General features: G+C 39.9%; 1 long non-coding RNA gene across 5 annotated transcripts in view; it reads left to right on the forward strand.

Annotated features, from left to right (window-relative positions):
• The window catches only part of LOC103555097 (uncharacterized), a 363,041-nt gene that overhangs the window by 304,195 nt on the left and 40,170 nt on the right, over positions 1 to 18,676 (forward strand). For 4 of the 5 annotated variants that reach the window (XR_011529644.1, XR_011529643.1, XR_011529645.1 and 1 more), the window contains one exon: positions 14,749 to 14,972. The exons of the other annotated variant lie outside the window; for it this stretch is intronic. This is a non-coding gene — a long non-coding RNA (uncharacterized lncRNA). The remainder of the gene's footprint in view (positions 1 to 14,748; positions 14,973 to 18,676) is intronic. 5 annotated transcript variants of the gene reach the window in all.

An 18,676-nucleotide genomic window follows, 5' to 3' on the forward strand; every position in this document is an offset into this window, starting at 1 on the left:
CTATCTCTTAAGTGAATCATTTTTATATTAGTTTATATATAACATCATGTGGGGCCTTTTCCTTTTCTTTCTGTCTCTTCTGGATTGCTAGCTGGGTATTCATAGCTTCTGATGGTGGTGTCTAGGTTATCTTTTTACATTCCCGATTGGCATACATATCTTTTACATTCCAAATTGGCATAAGCCAGAGTTATTTTGCCCTTGTCAAAAGATAGCACTTACTACGGTATCATAACCAGGGCTGCCAGTGAGTGAGTATTTTTAAAAGCTGTTTCAATTTTCTGCCTATGTATACAAGTATACCCTTTAAATGAATAAGTGTTTTTTACTCATGCATATCTTACCCTTCATTATTGTCCTCCACCTGAAATCGTTTGTTTCTGTACAGCATGTCATGGAGCTTGGTTGTCTATGAATATATCTTATGTTGACTATATCTAAGAGGATAAGGAGTGCTATACATTTTTTCTAGGAAGATTAAAATTGTAAATATCAGTATGACTATATTTCATTCTTCTTTTGTTCTCTCTCCTTTTTTAAATAGACTTTAGTTTTTAGAGAAGTTTTAGGTTCACAGCAAAATTGAGAGGAAGGTACAGAGATTTCTCATATACCTCCTGCCACTGTACATGCATAGCCTCCCCGATTTTCAGCATCCGCCACCAAAGTGGTACCCTTATTACAACTGACGAGCCTACACTGACACATCATTATCACCCAAAGTCCATAGTTTACATTAGGGTTCACTCCTGGTGTTGTACATTTGTGGGTATAGGCACGTGTATGCTGACATGGATCCATCGTTATGGATTCATACAGAGTATTTTCATGGCCCTCTAAGTTCCCTGTGCTCCATAATCATTCCTCCCCACCTTCCCAAACCCAGGCAGCCACTAATCTTTGTAATGTCTCCATAGTTTTGCCTTTTCCAGAATTTCATAGAGTTGGAATCATACAGTATTTAATCTTTTCCTATTGGCTTTTTTACACTTCGTAATATGCACTTAAGTTTCCTCCATGTCTTTTCATGGCTTCCTAGCTCATTTCTTTTTAGTGCTGAATAGTAGTCCATTGTCTGGATGTACCACAATTTCTTTATCCATCCTCTTGCTGAAGGACGTCTTGGTTGCTTTCTGGTTTTGACAATTATGAATAAAGCTGCTCTAAACATGCATGTGCAGGTTTTTGTGTGGACATAAGTTTTCAACTCCGTTAGGTGAATACCAAGGAGCACAACTGCTGTATGATAAGAGAATGTTTAGTTTTATAAGAAACTACCAAACTGCCTATACCATTTTGCATTCCCACCAGCAAGAGTTTAGAGTTTCTCTTGCTCCACATCCTTGTCGGCATTTAGTGTTTTTAGTGTTCCACATTTTGACCATTCTAGTGGGTGTGTAGTGGTATCTTTATTATTATTTTAATTTGTATTTCCCTGATGACATATGATGAGGAGCATCTTTTCACCTGCTTATTTACCATTTGTGTATCTTCTTTGATGGATGTCTGTTAAGGTCTTTGGCCCACTTTTTAATTGGGTTATTTTCTTATTCCTGAGTTTTAAGGGTTCTTTGTATATTTTGGATATACAACGTGTTCTATCAGATATCTTTTGCAAATATTTTTCTCTGATTTGTGACCTGTCTTCTCTTTCTCTTGATAGTGTCTTTTTTCTGTCTCTTTTTTGGTGAGGAAGATTGGCCCTGAATTAACATCTGTGCCAATCTTCCTCTATTTTGCATGTGGGACAGCACCACAGCATGGCTTGATGAGCAGTGTGTAGGTCCACACCTGGGATCCAAACCCATGAACCCCCAGCCACCAAAGTGGAGTGTGTGAACTTAACCATACACCACTGGGCTGGCCCCAACAGTGTCTTTTACAGACCAGAAATTTTTAATTTTTATGAAGTGCAGCTTATCAATTATTTCTTTAGTGGATTGTGCTTTTGTTGTTGTGTTTAAAAAGTCATTGCCTTACCAAGTTCATCTAGATTTTCTCCTATGTTAGCTTCTAGGATTTGTATAGTTCTGTGTTTTACATTTAAGTCTGTGGCCCATTTTGAGAAATTTTTGTGAAAGGTGTGTGGTCTTTGTCCAGGTTCAATTTTCTTTTTGCATGTGGATGTCCACTTGTTCTAGCACCACTTGTTGAAAAACCTGCCCTTGCTCCATTGTATTGCCTTTGCTCCTTTGTCAAAGATCAGTTGACTATATTTATGGGTCTGTTTCTGAGCTGTCTGTTCTGTTGATCTGTTTGTCTGTTCTTTTGCGAGTACCACAACTATCTTGATTACTGTAGCTTTCTAATAAGTCTTGAATTTGGGTAGTGTTAATCTCCCTCTTTTGTTCTTCTCCTTCCATATTCTTGGCTATTCTGAGTTATTTCATTTTTTTTTTTTTAATGCATTTAGTGGATTTCACAGAAGCTGACCTTGGATTTTCATAATATAGGAAAATGGTTGTTGGAGGCAAAGTCTGGATATAGGAGATAGAAATGATAAATATGATGTATCCTAGAAATTTTGGAAAGTTGGGAAGAGTGACTTGTTGACCAACTCTTTGTTGAACAATGTATCTGAAGCTGTTAATCAAAGAGGTCAGCATCTGACCAGAAAGCATTGTTACAGGGAGAAATGTTTCAATTCTTTTTTTAAATTGTATCTATCTGTAATAGGTAACATTTCTGTTCCTCTTGAACATGTTATTTTCCTAGTAAACAGTTTCAGTGGCTCTTTACACCTTTTGAATACAGTCACGTATCACTTAACCATGGGAATACATTCTGAGAAATGCATTGTTAGGCGATTTTGTTATTGTGTGAACATCCTAGAGTGTACTTACACAGACCTAGATGGTATGGGCTACTACACATCTAGGCTGTATGGTACTAATCTTACGGGGCTACTGTCATATATGTGATTTGTTGTTGCCCAAAACATCGTTATGTGATGCATGACTGTAAAAAGCAAACTCTCAAGGACCATCGCTAGTAGACTCCAATCTGGTCTTCTAATGGTGCCCTCCACAGCTCTCGTTTGTGAGTGTGTATTCTCAGAGGAGGCATGGTTTGATGGCGAAAGGGAAATGCTAGATTTAGAAAACTCTGGGCTCAAATCCCCATGCTGCGTTTATTAGCTGTGCCAACTTGGTCAAATCACATCATCCTTCCGAATCTTAGTCTTCTAAAGGCTAAAAGAAAAAAAGGAAGAATCTATTGAATACATTGACTTGTGTTTTCATTTCTAATACTCTGTAAGTAAATATCATATAGGGTCAGGAATTTAGATCTATTCCTTGAACTACTTACTGTGGCTAATTTGGATTTGCAGTATATGAACTTAGGATATTTGGAGTTTAAGAAATACTCTCTTCCTTTGTCATCTAATTAGGTGGTAAATTCTTCTTTTCCTATTATCTAATATCAAAACACTTTGGCCACAAACAAAGATAATTTTAATGTTAGATTTGGGACACAAATAAGCTATTTAAAAGTTAATTTTAGAAAAGGCCATACACAAATCTCTTTGAAGTTTATGTCCAATCTTTAATTTTATGTGTTGCTCAGTTATGAAGGGGAGAGAGAACATAAAATCTGGTTTTTATTGGATTACTTACATGCTCAGTATTATATATTTTTTGGTCTTATCTAATCCTGCAGAAATATCTCGAAGGATATATAATTCGGTGTTCTCAGATACTGCTCACCATCTATTTCAAAGTGAAAAATGAGCATCATGTTATACGTTGATTTCCCTTTGTCTGCTAAGTCCAAACTCAGGGGAGAGAGGTCACTGTTTTTTCTCTTTACAGTTAACTTGATACTAGCATTGCGTTTTTCATAGTTGGCTTTTTTTGCATGGTTTTGTGGTGACTGTTCACTCCTTCTTAGTCCCCTCATGTACTTACTCCAGCAGATATTCTTTTTTTTTGGTGAGGAAGATTGGCCCTGAGCTAACATCTGTTGCCAATCTTCCTCTTTTTTTTTTTTTTCCTCCCCAAAGCCCCAGTACATAGTTGTATATCCTAGTTGTAAGTCATTCTAGTTCTTCTATGTGGGATGCCACCACAGCATGGCTTGATGAGCAGTGTGTAGGTCCCTGCCCAGGATCCAAACCAGTGAACCCAAGGCTGCCAAAGCAGAGTGTGCGAACTTAACCATTCGGCCGTGGGACTGGCCCCCTGCAACAGATATTCTTGACTCAAGGAAATAGGGAACACATTCATTAGGAAGATTAGGTTGGGGTTTTTCGGGGAAAAAAAGTTGTTTTCTTTAGAATTTTTTTTTCTTTCAGACCTGATCCAATGTGCAAGGGAGAGAAAGTAGTAAGAGTTTTAGAAAACTGTTGTGTGAATCCCAGAAAGTTCACAGATTTAGATAGAAACTGAGAGGAATAAAAATTTGTCAATTGCATGGATCATCTGCGTATTAGATGCTTTCATATACATCACCTAAATTTTGTCAGAAGCATTAGCTCTGGTGAAGATGATTGTGACAGTAACTAATCTCACTGGACAGGTAAGGCAGCGGGCTCAGGGAGGCAAGCGACCTGGCTCCGAACGTATTGCTAGTAAGCATCATAGTGTTTTCCTTATTTATTCGGTTGTATGTGGCTCAAAAAGGTGGTGTTTTTTTGTGCAATCACATGGGTTTTAGTAGTAAAACCAATACTACAACTGTATTTCCTTTCAAAACCTTCAACAATTTCATGCCCTGTAGATGCCCTAAAATAGTAATATTTTAGGATGAGCTTTTTATACTGCTATCTGTGCCATATGCTCAAAATGGCAGTGATTTTGTGGTGGAGACCTGCTCAGGAAGAGCATTTTGTCATCTTCTGTGATGTTCTATTAAAGCAATCATTTAAAAGCCAAGGCCATACGCAGATGACCCTATAACAATAACTGTATTATTTGATGCTTAACATGTGCCACATAGGTGTCTATTTGCTTCACCTCTATTAACTTTTTTGCTCTGTGCAATGCTCCTGTGGGGTGGGCACCATTATTTTTTCATTTACAGCTGCCGAGGCTGAGGCACAGTAGGATTCATAACTTGCCGTGTTCCCAAAGTTTGTGGGTACAAATCCAAGTAATGTAGCTCCACAGCCGCTCTGCAGTGCTGCCTCTTGGCCTGATGAGCCAGCAACTGTGGCTCCCTGAGAACCTGGACTTGGCCTCAGTGGACTTAGGCAGTTGTTTCTTGTGTGTGTATTTCCAAGCCTGTCATATTTTGTCATTAATTATAAGCAGCGCACGCTTTTTAGGACAGTAGTTGTAAACTTTAAGTCAAGGCATAGAGAGTGGGAGAGGATTAAGTTGTTTGGAACGGTTCGGAAACGCTCTGTGGACACCCTTTCAGGAAATCAGAGTTTGAGCTTGGCATAGGGACCCGGAATTTTTGGAGAGAGTGGGCGAGTTTGTGTCTTTGCACATAGGTGTCCCTGCATCCTCTTAGTCTTCAGCTGGAACCACTCAGTGATGGAAAAACAAATCTCATGAAAGATGAAAGAGTCAAATTAAAGGAAATACTGCATAGGTTTCAAAGGCCTAGAGTTTCCTAGCTATAATTTATCATGTCCACTGTCCTTGTGACAATTTACATGGAATTGTTTCTCTTTTTCTGTTTGGGAATATATTTTCCTTGATATTTAAAAATATCCTGTCTTTAGAATCCTTTTAAGTGTAATGATCAGAGGGTCAAAATATGCAAGCTCTTTCTACCCTTTTTTCTTTTAGTCTTTGGGATAATATTTCTCTGGCACACTTAATGCAATGGCTGTTTATTGAACACCTACTATATACCAGAGCCTCTGCTAGACCCTGGGGACAAAAGATAGACGAGCTGCTGAATCTGTTTTGAAGGCGTTTTTGGATTCTGGTGGGAGAAAGGGTCGTGTACTCAGCTAGTCACAATGCAATTTGAGAAGTGCTTCATTAGCAGAATGGAAAGTTCTGTCAGGGCACAAAGGAGGAAGGAAGTAAGCCCTCCTGTGGTCATGAGCAGACAGTTGAGCTAGATCTATGAATAGTAGGCTTGGGTAGGTGAAGGTGAGCAGGGAGGGTGTAGGAGATGAGAGTACCCCAAAGCCTGGGACACCCAAAGGACAGGAATAACTAGCATCTCACAGCTAGAAGACTGAACATTGTAACCAGCTTAGTTTACTTATGAAGGAAATGCCACCAACCCTCAGGGCTCAGGGATCTCCCGTGCCAGTCTTCATTTATTACTGGGTAAAACTGGACTGCTGCTTGTTACTTTTGTTTGTGTGTATATGTGTGTCTATGTGTGTGTGTGAGTGTGTGTTTTACTTTTTCTGGTTAACTTGAAAGATTTCATTAGATGTAGGTGTTTTTCACATCAGGCTTTAATCATCCTGAGGGAGTAGGGGAAATCTAAGCTGCCTACTATGACACAGTGGAATGTAAGGTTTTCTGCCGTTTGTTTCTATGGCATTTTCGTATTTATTTTCCTCAGGAAATTAGATTTTTCTGCTACGCCTTTAGAATATGTCTCTTTGATCACTACCTAAATGCCCGATTGCCGGTTCTCTTGGCCTCTTTGTGAGCCATACTGGATAAGGATGGCGTGTCGGTGAGGGCAGCTCCTCCGTTTGTACCTTAAATTTGCTAATTTGGAGTTTTATATCAAGACAGCAAAATACTCATGTTTAAATAACTTACAATTCCTGGGAAACTCATAAAATTGCCTGACGCAGTGTTAAATAGTTTGTGCTTCTAAGAAACTTTGCAGATGGCTAAGAGAAGTAGGAGGGGTGTTTTATATGTTTTGACTTACTGTCTCCTCAATTACATTATTTAAAATTCAGCAGACTTCTCCGTGGTCATCAGGGAAGTGAATAATTTTCCTGCATAAATCACAGATTCCACAAACTACAGGAGGATTGTCATTGACGGGCATCCACAGACAGTTTGTTTATATTCTCAAAGAGGACTCACAGAAACGTAGTGTTCACTGTATCTATTCAGAAAAATATATTCTTTTTTGTGTGTGTGAGAAAGATTAGCCCTGAGCTAATATCTGTTGCTGGTCTTGCTCTTTTTGCTTGAGGAAGATGGTCCCTGAGCTAACATCCTTGCCAATCTTCCCCTATTGTATACGTGGGTGCTGCCACAGCATGGCTTGATGAACGGTGTGTAGGTCCGTGCCCAGGATCTGAACCTACAAACCCTGGGCCGCCGAAGTGGAGCACATGAACCTAACCGCTACGCCAGTGGGCTGACTCCAAGAAAAATATGTCCTTAAATAAAATTTCCCTGCCAGTGGTTGCTATAGTCAAGTAACTTGATTCTGACTATTAACTTTGCTTAGTAAACTAGCCGCGTGTCCCAAACATGATTGTGTAAGACAAAAGAGCATGGTGCTAAAACTTTATAAGAAAATGATGTAGAAAATAAATAAATAGTGACCAGCCCAGTGGCACAGCGGTTAAGTTCGCACATTCTGCTTCGGCGGCCTGGGGTTCGCCGGTTCGGATCCCAGGTGCGGACCTACGCACTGCTTGTCAAGCCATGCTGTGGCAGGCATCCCATGTAGAAAGTAGGGGAAGATGGGCATGGATGTTAGCTCAGGGCCAGTCTTCCTAAGCAAAAAGAGGAGGATTGGCAGCAGATGTTAGCTCAGGGCTAATCTTCCTCAAAAAGAAAAAAATAAAAATAAAAACATGCATACACACACACACACACACACACACACACACACACACACGTGTAATTGATTACACTGTTTACAACGTTCTCATTCAGGGAAACCAGAAGATGCTTTGGAGGTGCTATGATCAATTTTGTATTTTTTCCAGAAAAATTCACTTGAGGAGAAAATACATTCTTGGTGTCCAATAAAAATCCATATTTTGGTATATAGTTCATTTTGTGATTTAAATTTTTATGATTTATTCAATAAATCTAACAAGGTAGTATTGGATAATGAGTGAATTTAGTTTCATAAGTAAACAGAAGTGTATGAATGATCTACCATTTTGCAAAATGAACTACTGAATTGTGCATTTGGATATGGTTTTTGTGAGCCTTATTTTTCTCCTTTCTTCTGGTCTTCTAGCCCTGTCCATACATCCTTTCTTCTCACTCTAACTTCCTTTGATCAGAGGAAAGCATTTTGAGGAAAGAAATCTTCAGGAGTTTTAATATAATTACATTAAGGATGAGAGTTCTGTTCAACATAACATCATTGGCTAATTTAGTAATTTCTAGAATTCTGCCCAGACTTGAAAATACTTTCAATGCCCATTGCTGAATACTGCTGCTTTCTGCATGTTTTCCTTCTGGGATTGAAATGGACAGGATTTTGGTTTTTTAATACATTCCAGAGGGTATAAGTATATTGGCTGGTAAAGGTTTCCTTAATTGACCTGGTTACGGTAAAAATGATCCCGTCCCTCTGCTCTTAATTTTTTCTGCTTTTTAAAACCGGAGATGAATAACCTGCTATTATCTCCATCACACTGGTGAGAGATTCTGTCAACAGTGGTTACAAAAGCAGCTTTAAGGTTAGATCTAGGGAGTGGCTAGGATGGTCACAAAACTGGATCCATGTTTTTCTTTTAAGTTACACATGGACAATTTCATAAATGAAGGTACCAAATTTGTATGCTATATTCTGTTCACTTAAGAGGGAATATGTAGCCAAAAAAAGTCTGTTCCAATAAGATTTCCTTTGGAATGTTTTCTTCTACTCTGAGGACACAGGCCTTTCCCCAGTCCGTTTTCCCTGCTCCCAGGACCTGTGTATGGTGAGCATTCAATAGGCAGTGAATGAATTCCTTTGTCATCGTGTCTCTCTTTTGTCGGGTGGAAGTCTCCACTGGAACAATAGCTGGTGGATGGTCTGCACTGGGGAGGCTGGGCTCGACTTCAAAAGCGATTTCCCCATCCTGACAGGGCAGGACACGTTCTCCTCAGGCTGGGAAGTCTTAGCTCTCCCCTTGTTAAAGACTGCACCTCCCTTTTGGTTTTTTGCTTCCCAGTTGAGGCCAAGTGTGACTGCCAAGAGGGATCCAGAAAAGCCAAAGAGCCCAAGCATATCAGGCCTTCCTGTAGCCTGCCACACACACTTAAAACCCCTAGGAAACGAGTGAGGATCCGTGGGAAGAAGGGAGCCAACCAGGTGAGCAGCCACATCAGTCTGACGGCTAAAGCAGCAGGAAAGGATTGTTGGCAGTTCTGTTTATTTGGCAAGATGGGGATATGACCTGAGCTTACACTAAATTACCTCACAGCAAATTATTTTTTACCAAGCACCGTAAATGTTTGGATGGCTCCACTGAGCTCTTGGGCAGAGGACAGACGAATACATCAAAGACTGCTTATAAGTTTTCAGGTCTCATTGTGGGGCTTGTCTCTCGTCTTTCAGGAAAGAGTTAAATCCCAGCTTTCTTCCCCCCTCAGGTGAGGTTCTTTTGTTCAAAGCCAGTATGAGAGCTTTAACATAGAGTCTTCTGGGTTTTCTGGTATGTGTGTGTGGGTGTGTGTCTCTCTGCAAGAGGTGGCCAGGGCCGTTTTTCCGCTTTATAAGTTGAATTTTTTTTTTTTTTTTGCTGTCTTTGGATCCATATGTTTTATTTTTACTTTTTTTAGTGGGGAAGATTGGCCCTGAGCTAACATCTGATGCTCATCTTCCTCTCATGGCTTGAGGAAGATTGCCTCTGAGCTAACATCTGTGCCAGTCTTCCTCTATTTTGTATGTGGGATACCACCACAGCATGGCTTGACGAGTGGTTTGCAAGTCCGAGCCTGGGATCTGAACCCGTGAACTCCAGGCTGCTGAAGCAGAGCATGTGAACTTCACCACCACGCCACCAGCCGGACCCTGGGTCCATATGTTTCGAAACTACTTTCTGGGTGAATTGAATTAGATGAGTTATTTTGTGTGTGTGTCTGTGTTTGTTTTTTTTTACATTTTAGTAATGAAATCACTGGTTGGAGACTTAGGCAAAGTTTGGTGTATAATAGGATTTACCAGGGTTCCATCGTGATTCTAATTTTATTTTGAACTTCTGTCCCTCACCTTCCTTTTTGTTTCTGTTAAATGTTACTATTAAGTGGAGAAGAAGGTATTTTAATGGCAGCAAGATGTCATTTAGAATTAAACATCCTTCTGCCCTACTGCTCCTAAAAACCATAGAGAGTATCCACAGGAGGGAGTTTCACCCTTGAAACAGCTCTCAGGCTGGGTTTTGCAACCTCCTCACTATTGACATTTCCAGCTAGATAATTCTGTCTTGTAGGGGGCTTTCCTGTGTATTGTAGAATTTAGCAGCACCCCTGGCCTCTACCTGCTAATTGCCAGTAGCACCCCGTTCCCCCAGCGTGCGACGAAAAAAGTACCATGGAGGACAAAATTGCCCCCAGCTGGGAACCACTGCTCTAGGGATAAATGTGACTAAGGAAAAGAAGGTAAAGAAAATAGTGAAGATGCAGAGTAAGGGGGGGCTATTGTTTTTGTTTTTAAATATATTAGTTGTGTATTCCAAAGAAAGTAAATCCTTAGGAGATAGAGCCTGCCAGTAGAATTCCCACTTAACCACCAATAATCTATCCCTTATTGGCTGGAATTTGGTTTGGATTAATACTACAGTTGCAACTCACTTAGAACAAGTATTGATTTTTGGTGCTCTCATTGTCCACTAAAGAACTTCCAGATGTTTATATAACGTGCAAACTTTCTGTGAAGATCCCTGTTCCCTGGGTGCTTTCATAGTGCAGGTTTATTGGGGGGAAAGATGGTGTGGTTGGAGAACAAGATTCAAATGCAGCTCATGTCAGACTTTAATAACTGAATGCATGCATTGAATGAAGAGACATGCCCATTCTATACAGTAATTCAGCAGCTTAATGAATGGGAGGTCAGATACAGGATTTAAAGACAGGTTTCAGTGAATTCACCGTCTTGTACAGGACTAGAAATTGTCCAGAATATTGCATTCTTCCTGTTGAGGATTGCAATTCGTTTTCTCTGTTCTCCTTCTCCTTCCAAACTTACTTCTACAGTAGAATGCTTGAGCTGCCAGACAAGTAGGATCTTGTCTCTACTGCGATTTGACATTAAATGTCCTGTTGTCTTTCAGATTTTCTTTATTTCCTCTCTATTCTCTCTTCACATGAATGTACATGTTAGCCAGGCACATTCTTTTCTTCTCTTTCTGGTTTTCCATCCATCCTGCCCTTGTTTTCTTCCCTTTTCTCTGACTATAGAAAGTGTCAAGTGGCCTTGCTGGCATCATCTTAGCTTTTCTGAACTGTGTTACCCAGAGACTTCCATTTATTATGCTTCGAGCACTCTCTTTAATGCTATATCTCTCTGAGGGACGGTTAATGATCTTTGCAGCAAATGAAGGTGAACTGTAGCCACATTATTGTTATAATACAGCCAACTGTATGGAACAGATTGGGCTGAGTTTTGAACAGCTGGGGCTGGCAGAGTGAGTCCCGACTCCTCTCGGAAGAGTTCCAGAACTGCCAAATCATCAAACTTGAAGGGGAAAGAGGGACAAGAAAGGTTATGAGATAGTGGTTCCTGCGGGTGCTTTTTGCCTTTGTGGTCTACCTTTCTGAGATTTTCACTGGTTTGTAGATCAGGCAAAGGCTGGACTAATTGAACCCAGGGGCTGCTGTCACTGCTATTGGACCTGCCTGCTTAGTGGCTGTGATGGTATTTACTGTTCTTTTGCAGCTATTGAATGTGTGTTAAGATAGATGCTACTCTTATTAAAACTTGCGCTTCTCTTCAGTCCGTTGAAACTGTTCGTAGTTTTAAGGAGAGTTTTGATTTGCAAAGTGTATGGAACTGTAATATAAATTAATAAGGGCTGCATTGAAACTTTTGGACTTGGACTATCGTGTGGCTTCCGGGTGGGTATATAAATGGGATTCAATGCGGTGTAGGGTGGCTATGGTCTAGTTAGTGGCCTGCAGAGCCTGATTCAGCCTTCACATGTGTTGTATTTGCCCATACAAGGAAGGATGTGTGTGTATTTAAAGAACTAGCTGCCAGTATTTAAAGATCTGGTTGATTTTTCCAGAGAAGCCAGATCTCATTTCCCTAGCACTGCGGTCTCCCATGGGAAATACCAGCTGAGTCTCAGTTACAGCTGCCCCATATGTGTCCTGAGTGGGTACAGCAGGGGCTTCGCTGCCCACTAGAGTCCTCACCTCACACCCTCACAGCTACTTCTTGATTGGCCCCTGTAGGAGAAGTTCAGGAGAGAACAGATAGAGGCTTTGGGATGGGGAGGAACTGAGTTTGAATCCTAGCTTCACCACCAGCTCTGCCAATTTGGGCAAATTACTTACTTTTCTGAGTGTTTTTCTTCATGTGCAAGATGGCATATGGTTCCTTACTTCTTATGGTGGCTGCAAAGTGTATTAAGTGAATAGCATATTCGACAGCCCTGAAACAGAGCTGTGTATGTGTGTCATAGGATTGCTACACATGTTAGCCATTGCTGTAATTTTCACGTGCTGTGTATCATGGGTGAATGGATACCAATTCTTTAGAGTCACATTGACCATGTTATAAAATCAGATAAACACCTCTACTACTCAGGACAATGAGGGGATTATGTACTTGGGCTTCCCATATTTCTGTTTTTGTCTTGTAATATAAAATTTACAGTGTCTCTAAGGGAATAATACAGTAGAAACTGAGCTCTTAAGGGTGGCACTGTCTAATGAGAGAAAAATCTTGAAATTTAGGTCACATTAGGTAGACCCTTGGTTTCGTTTTGACTGGGTTATGACTTTGTAATTTTGGATCTAAACTCTTGAAGTTTCTGTCTCCCCATCCTTGTCCCAATTATATTCAAAATCAAGTTGATAGTCACCCTGAGGACTGAAGACACTCAGAATCTTCATGGAAGGAAAGGTACAGAAATGAGAAAACTAAATCAATTAATATATTTTCTTAAAAGTGGGAATTAAATTTAGTTTTTGTTAGGCTTGCAGTGTATGGAAGGCAGCGTTTTATCACCACTTTGTGCTCCCAGAATCTTGAAAATTTCAAAGGATTTTTTTCTACATTATTACATTCCTTTGGCATTTTTCTAATGCCTGACCTTTGACATTTATCAGAAGGTTCCAGCACACATTTGGCTGCCACACTAGGTTGAGGGCAGGGGCTTCCTGGTTATTATATATGTGGTTGAGAAATACAGGGTTTTCCGCCTATTTTTCTACTTCCTGCAAAGATGGGTTTCCTTTAGATGTGGATATTTCCCTTAAATGCATACTCTTGTCTCAAAATGGTAAAAGATAACAGTACAATAATTTCCTCTTACGCTTTGTGAAGGTGTTTGGAAAACTCGCATGGGTTCCAGTGGAGGCTTCTTAAAAAGAAGGCGACAAGGTGGCTAGACAATGTCAAGACGGTTCTGGGACCAGTGGGAGAAAACAGATGTCAACGTGACAAGGGATTTGGGGTTATCTCAGTTATAGAGTTCAGAAATCAAATGCTGTGGTGGTGTAACCAGTTATGTTTTCAAGTGTTGTCTTAAACCCACCTTGGATGAATGAATGTCATTATTAGGAGAGAACGTCCTGGAACAGAAGACGTGAGAGGAGAAAACATTATTTTTAGAGCCCTATTTTTAAAAAATTTATGAATGGAAGCATAAGTCTGCCTCTGGATCTTGAAATTGGCCCAAACCCAGATCTGGTTCCAGGTGACGACTCAGGATCCCTCCTTGTTCCCCGCCTCCACCTGACACTGTTGAGGGAGGAGGTCAGGAGAAAGAGGGAAGGAGACGAGAGGAGGGTGTGGCTGAAAATGAGAGGATGAAAAAAATGATGATTCTCTGTACTTTATAAACGTTTTGTCCAAATCACCAAAAGTATTTTGGCATGTTTAAATGTGAGGAAATATTTAGGTTGATCCATATGAAATTGTCTTTATTTCAATTATACAAAAATGACAATTTTACTTAGTTCAATCAAATACAATTATTGTAGTTTTGCTGGAACCTCTACAGGTCCTCTGACTGCGTGTATGGAGTGGTTTGAAAAGCTAGGAGTGTTTTGGTATTCAATTGGTGAATTTTTTTGCATATCCTTTGCTAGATTATACAGGTATTTTCTATTTGGATTTTCCTTGTTATCAGTTTTTTCTAAAGTTAGAGTTATTGCCTCAAATCTCATAGTACAGGAGACTGAAAGGAGAGCACAGTGTGAGAGTGAGTGAATCCATTGGAGTCTTGCCAGAACATTCATCTGGGGGTCTGCATGGCAGACTGGGTTTGGCTGTGGGATACCGGAGATCCAAAATCAGTTTTTTTCATGTTTGTTTCAAAAATAAGAAATGGCTGTGAAAAGATGAACAACCATCCGCGTGGACATGATTTATTGCAACCTGCTCTTAGTTGGGATAGACTGAACCTTGTTGCAAGTTGTCAAGTTTGCTCACGTGGGCGTTTTTTCCCCTATTTTTGTGGGTCAGAATGCTTCCATGAATACTGTTGTAGTTTGGGCAAGTAACAAACTCGCTTAGTCAAGAAAAATTAGAAGTCTCTAAGGAGGCCTGGAGGTAGTCCAATCAATGGTCCTCTGGATGGTGGTGGTTGGGGTAGTGGGGTCTGTGTGTGTGTGTGTGTGTGTGTGTGTGTGTGTGTGTGTGTGAGATTCATGGCAGGAGGTTTGTTCAGAGTGAAAGAGACAGATGCTTCCTTCGCTTGCTTGTTTCCTGGTTTCAAAGCCTCTTTTTTTGTTGTTTTATTTTAAGGTTGAGTGCCCCTGTTGGTCTATCATGGAGGGCGAGGAGAGCCTACAGGCGCATGCGCCCACCTCTGTAACTTGCTGTTCCTTGTGTCATATCAAGTGGAAGTGCGAAGCACCACAAACTGCTTTGAGCAGAGCCCACTTCCCTTCACCCACAGAGAACGTGAAGCAGTTATACCAACATCAATCAAGGAAAACCCACAGGCTGAACTCACACCGTTGAAGCAGGTGCGTGAGTGAGCATTCTCCAACAGGCGCACGTGATTGAGGTGTACCTTGGCGTCTTGCCCATAGATGTCAGTTATGATGATTGTGTGGGGCTGCCCCCTCCTCGCAGAGCTAAGACAAGCCCCTCCTCCTTGTGAGACAGAGCAATTGTAGCTGATGGCATCCCAGTAGCTGATTTACTGAGACTAAGGGGGAAAATGCAAGGTGTAATGTCTATATGTGTGGGTACCTATATGTCAATCAAATATATATCTGCATATGTATAAATGTGTGTACATACATATATGTACATACATGTGTGTGCGTGCATGCACACATACACATACCAATTTAAAGCAAAACTTAAGTGGGCCCTGAGATAATGAGAGAATATGAACTTCTAAGTTGTTAAGTGTCTGTAAGATGAGGTGCTAGTAAAAAAAAGGCAAAATAAAAACCCCAAGCGTGTCTCATCTTAAGTTGAACCATTTTGATGTGTGTTGAGTTTTAGGAAATTTCTCCAAAAGTTTTGAGCAATCTTAAAAAAAAAGATGGGAACAGTTAACACTAGGACTTCAATATACGTTGTACCTTTTTAGTAGTTATTAGTTGCTCAAAGATGCTTGTCCATGATACTGACTATGAGTCTCCCTTCAAGCTGATGCTTCAAAATATTATGCATATTATTTGTATTTAAATATGTGAACAGTCACTCTCTAAGCAGTGTAAAGTCAAACAAGATACAATTTTTAACTATCAAAACTGGCTACGTTTGAGAATAATTATAAAATTCAGTGTCACTGTAGGTTTGGAAAAAACATACTACTTGGGGGAAAATGTTTTATACTATCTGGAGATTATTTTGCAACATATAAGGTCAAAAGCCACAAAATCTGCTTATTCATATTTCTGGCAATACAGCTTCTAGGCAGATTTGTTCTAAGACTATGATCAAACATGTGTAAAATGATTTTATTACAAGAACACTTTATCACAAACTTACTTTTCATTTATTTTATTATAAATGTCTAAAGAGTATTAGGGTGGTCAAATAAATTACAGTAGAAATGTACAATAAAATACCAAATGAGGCATTAAAATAATGTCATTTTTCTATGATCCTATTTTTAAAAAATACCTGTGTTGCCTGCATACATGAATGTGCAGGCATTGGAAATAGTTTGGGAGATTATATAGAAACCTAAAAGTTGTTATTTCTAGGTGACTTGAGAGTAATTGCATGTCTTTATTTTGCCTGTCTGTTCTTAACAACTTTCTAATACTCATATGAATTACCTATGTATTAAATATAACAAAAGGCAATCATGGAGATAGCATCTTAAATGTAAAAGTTATCTAGAAATATTTGTGAAGACCAGTAAAGGAGAAAGCTTTTCTTTTTTTCCGTAGATAACTGTTCAGCAGAAGATGTCAAACACTATCAATTGATTAGTTCAACAATATATGTGTGCCAGGCACTGTATGAGGCTCTGCTGTGTTGCTGTGTGCTTTTCACATGGCAAATGGCTGATGGAGTTCTATTTGCTATGCTGATTAATATGACTTTACTAACAAAGTTAGTAACACTAGTATGAAAATTCGAATATGGACATGTACATATTAAGATGAAACCGTGACCTTTGGCTTCATTTTCACATGTGTGTTTTGTCTGCTCTCTACTGGGTCACATGGTTAAACTTTTCCGACCATGTGGACAGTTGGCAATTTCAGACATCTGGAGAGCCAAGAGCAGATACAAAAATCACTGGGAAAACTTGACACCGTTCATGAACACTTTAAAGGACACTAAAAAGGCTTATCGGCAAGTGCTTTGAAAAATCTGACCTCTCCTTATTTTGCGGGTTTTTGGCTTTGAAATTCAATCTGAGTTTAATGTTCAGCAGGTGTCCTTTGAGGAGTTAGGACAGGATTTCAAGGGTGGGAGTTTAGTGTGATGAATTCAGTGTTTGTCATCTAGAATGTTGAGACTGTGGAGGATATAAGTAGGAGGTTTAGACTAGGGATGTCTGACTAGAGGGGGCTCAGGATTCGGACAGACTTGAGCTACTCATCTCGAAGTTTAAATGCTTCTCTGAGCTCCCACGAATATCCCCAAAGGGCAGTCTTCTTCTGAGGCCCAGGCTCTATCTGACTGCAATGATCCTAGAAGTATAACTTTCCATGTGGCCTCTCAACCCTTTGACCTCTCATTCTGGTATGAGATTAGAAATTTAAAAATTTCAACTTGAGCTACCCAGGGCTCCAAAATGAAAAGATTTTTCATGAGTTCAGCTATAAAGATAGCAAAATTCTTGAAGAAGGGTTTGTTTTGGACGAGTATCAATTTGCCAATTTGCTCTGTGTGTGTGTGTGTGTGTGTGTGTGTGTGTGTGTGTGTCTGGGGGATTGATTCTGGCTTCTTGAACTTTCTTCATTTCTTTCCCATTGGTGAAGGGAAGAAATTAAACTTGGTATCTGCTTCTATTTCCATTGTCCAATGAATCAGGAGAGTTAGCTCCATCTGTTACTCCACTGCTGTTTTGCTGTGATATTGTGGGAAAATTTGTCATATTCACTTCCTCCTTTTTGTCTCGATCCTTCTCTCATGTTAAAACAGATACGGTGCCGTGAACTGATTGTCTTGGGATAATGTGAAATATAAAGGGAAGAGTTTTAGCTATTCCTGAGATGAGCTCAGAGTGAGAAAATCAATGATTCAAGGAATCACTTGCCTTTAAAAAAAACCCCACTTGTAAATAGAACAAGATTGAAAAAACTGTGTTTTTAGGCAGGCTAATCTAATCACACAAAAGGAAGCCTGTTTTCTTACTTGCTGGATCACTTCCATTTTATATTCTCACAGGGAACAATATATTAAGTACAGTATTTAGAAATATTTGTTGAATCCTACTGTCTGATTTTGGCAGATCTCAGGGAAAGAAAGAATATGTCTTGGACGACTCGAACCTTCTTGGGAGGATGTTAGAGTTTTCCCAGAGAGGCTGGCTTCACTTTGTGGGAAACACTGGTTTGGTAGATAACACTGTTAGAATTTACATTTCAGAGGGCATTGAGTTTTCTTGAGATTTTTGGAGCAGCCACAGTGGATCTTGTCTCTCTCAGAATCTGTAGAAACCCAAAGTGAACGCTAGTCTTTCCTTATGAGGATGTTGTCATTTCCTTTTGAAGGGCACCCTAGCTTGTCACCCCCTCATCCTGTTACAGCAGCAGGCTGAGCTCACCAGCACCGAAATATCCAGCATCAGAAGAGAAGATGTGGGTGGTGACAAGGGAGAGTGGTGGAAGGATAGGGCCTTATGGAGGGAAGTGGCCACCGGCCAATGCTTTTTTCTTTTATGGACTATTGAAGCGTCAACATTTTGGCAAAATCTTAAGCTAATTTTGTTTAAATGTGATCATCACATGGCACTGACTGGGTAATTGAAATGTGTGATGAAAATAAAGATGAAATATTTAGAAATAATGTTATGGTCCCTTTCTTTAAAAGTGTGTGGTAAAATAAAAGTGCGTTATTATGAAGAACGTAAATGAAATAAATACTTTAAGTTTCTCAGCATGTATCTGGCATAAGGTCATTTTAATAGATCTTATGCAAGGGCTTATCTTACAGCTCTATTCCACTGGTTGCTTAAGGCGCAGTAGACATATCTGAGCAAGTTCTTTGCTCTTTAGCTTGTAACTTTGGATGCCATTTAACCTATAAT

This window comes from Equus przewalskii, chromosome 19, assembly GCF_037783145.1.
Source record: "Equus przewalskii isolate Varuska chromosome 19, EquPr2, whole genome shotgun sequence".
Classification (NCBI taxonomy): domain Eukaryota; kingdom Metazoa; phylum Chordata; class Mammalia; order Perissodactyla; family Equidae; genus Equus; species Equus przewalskii.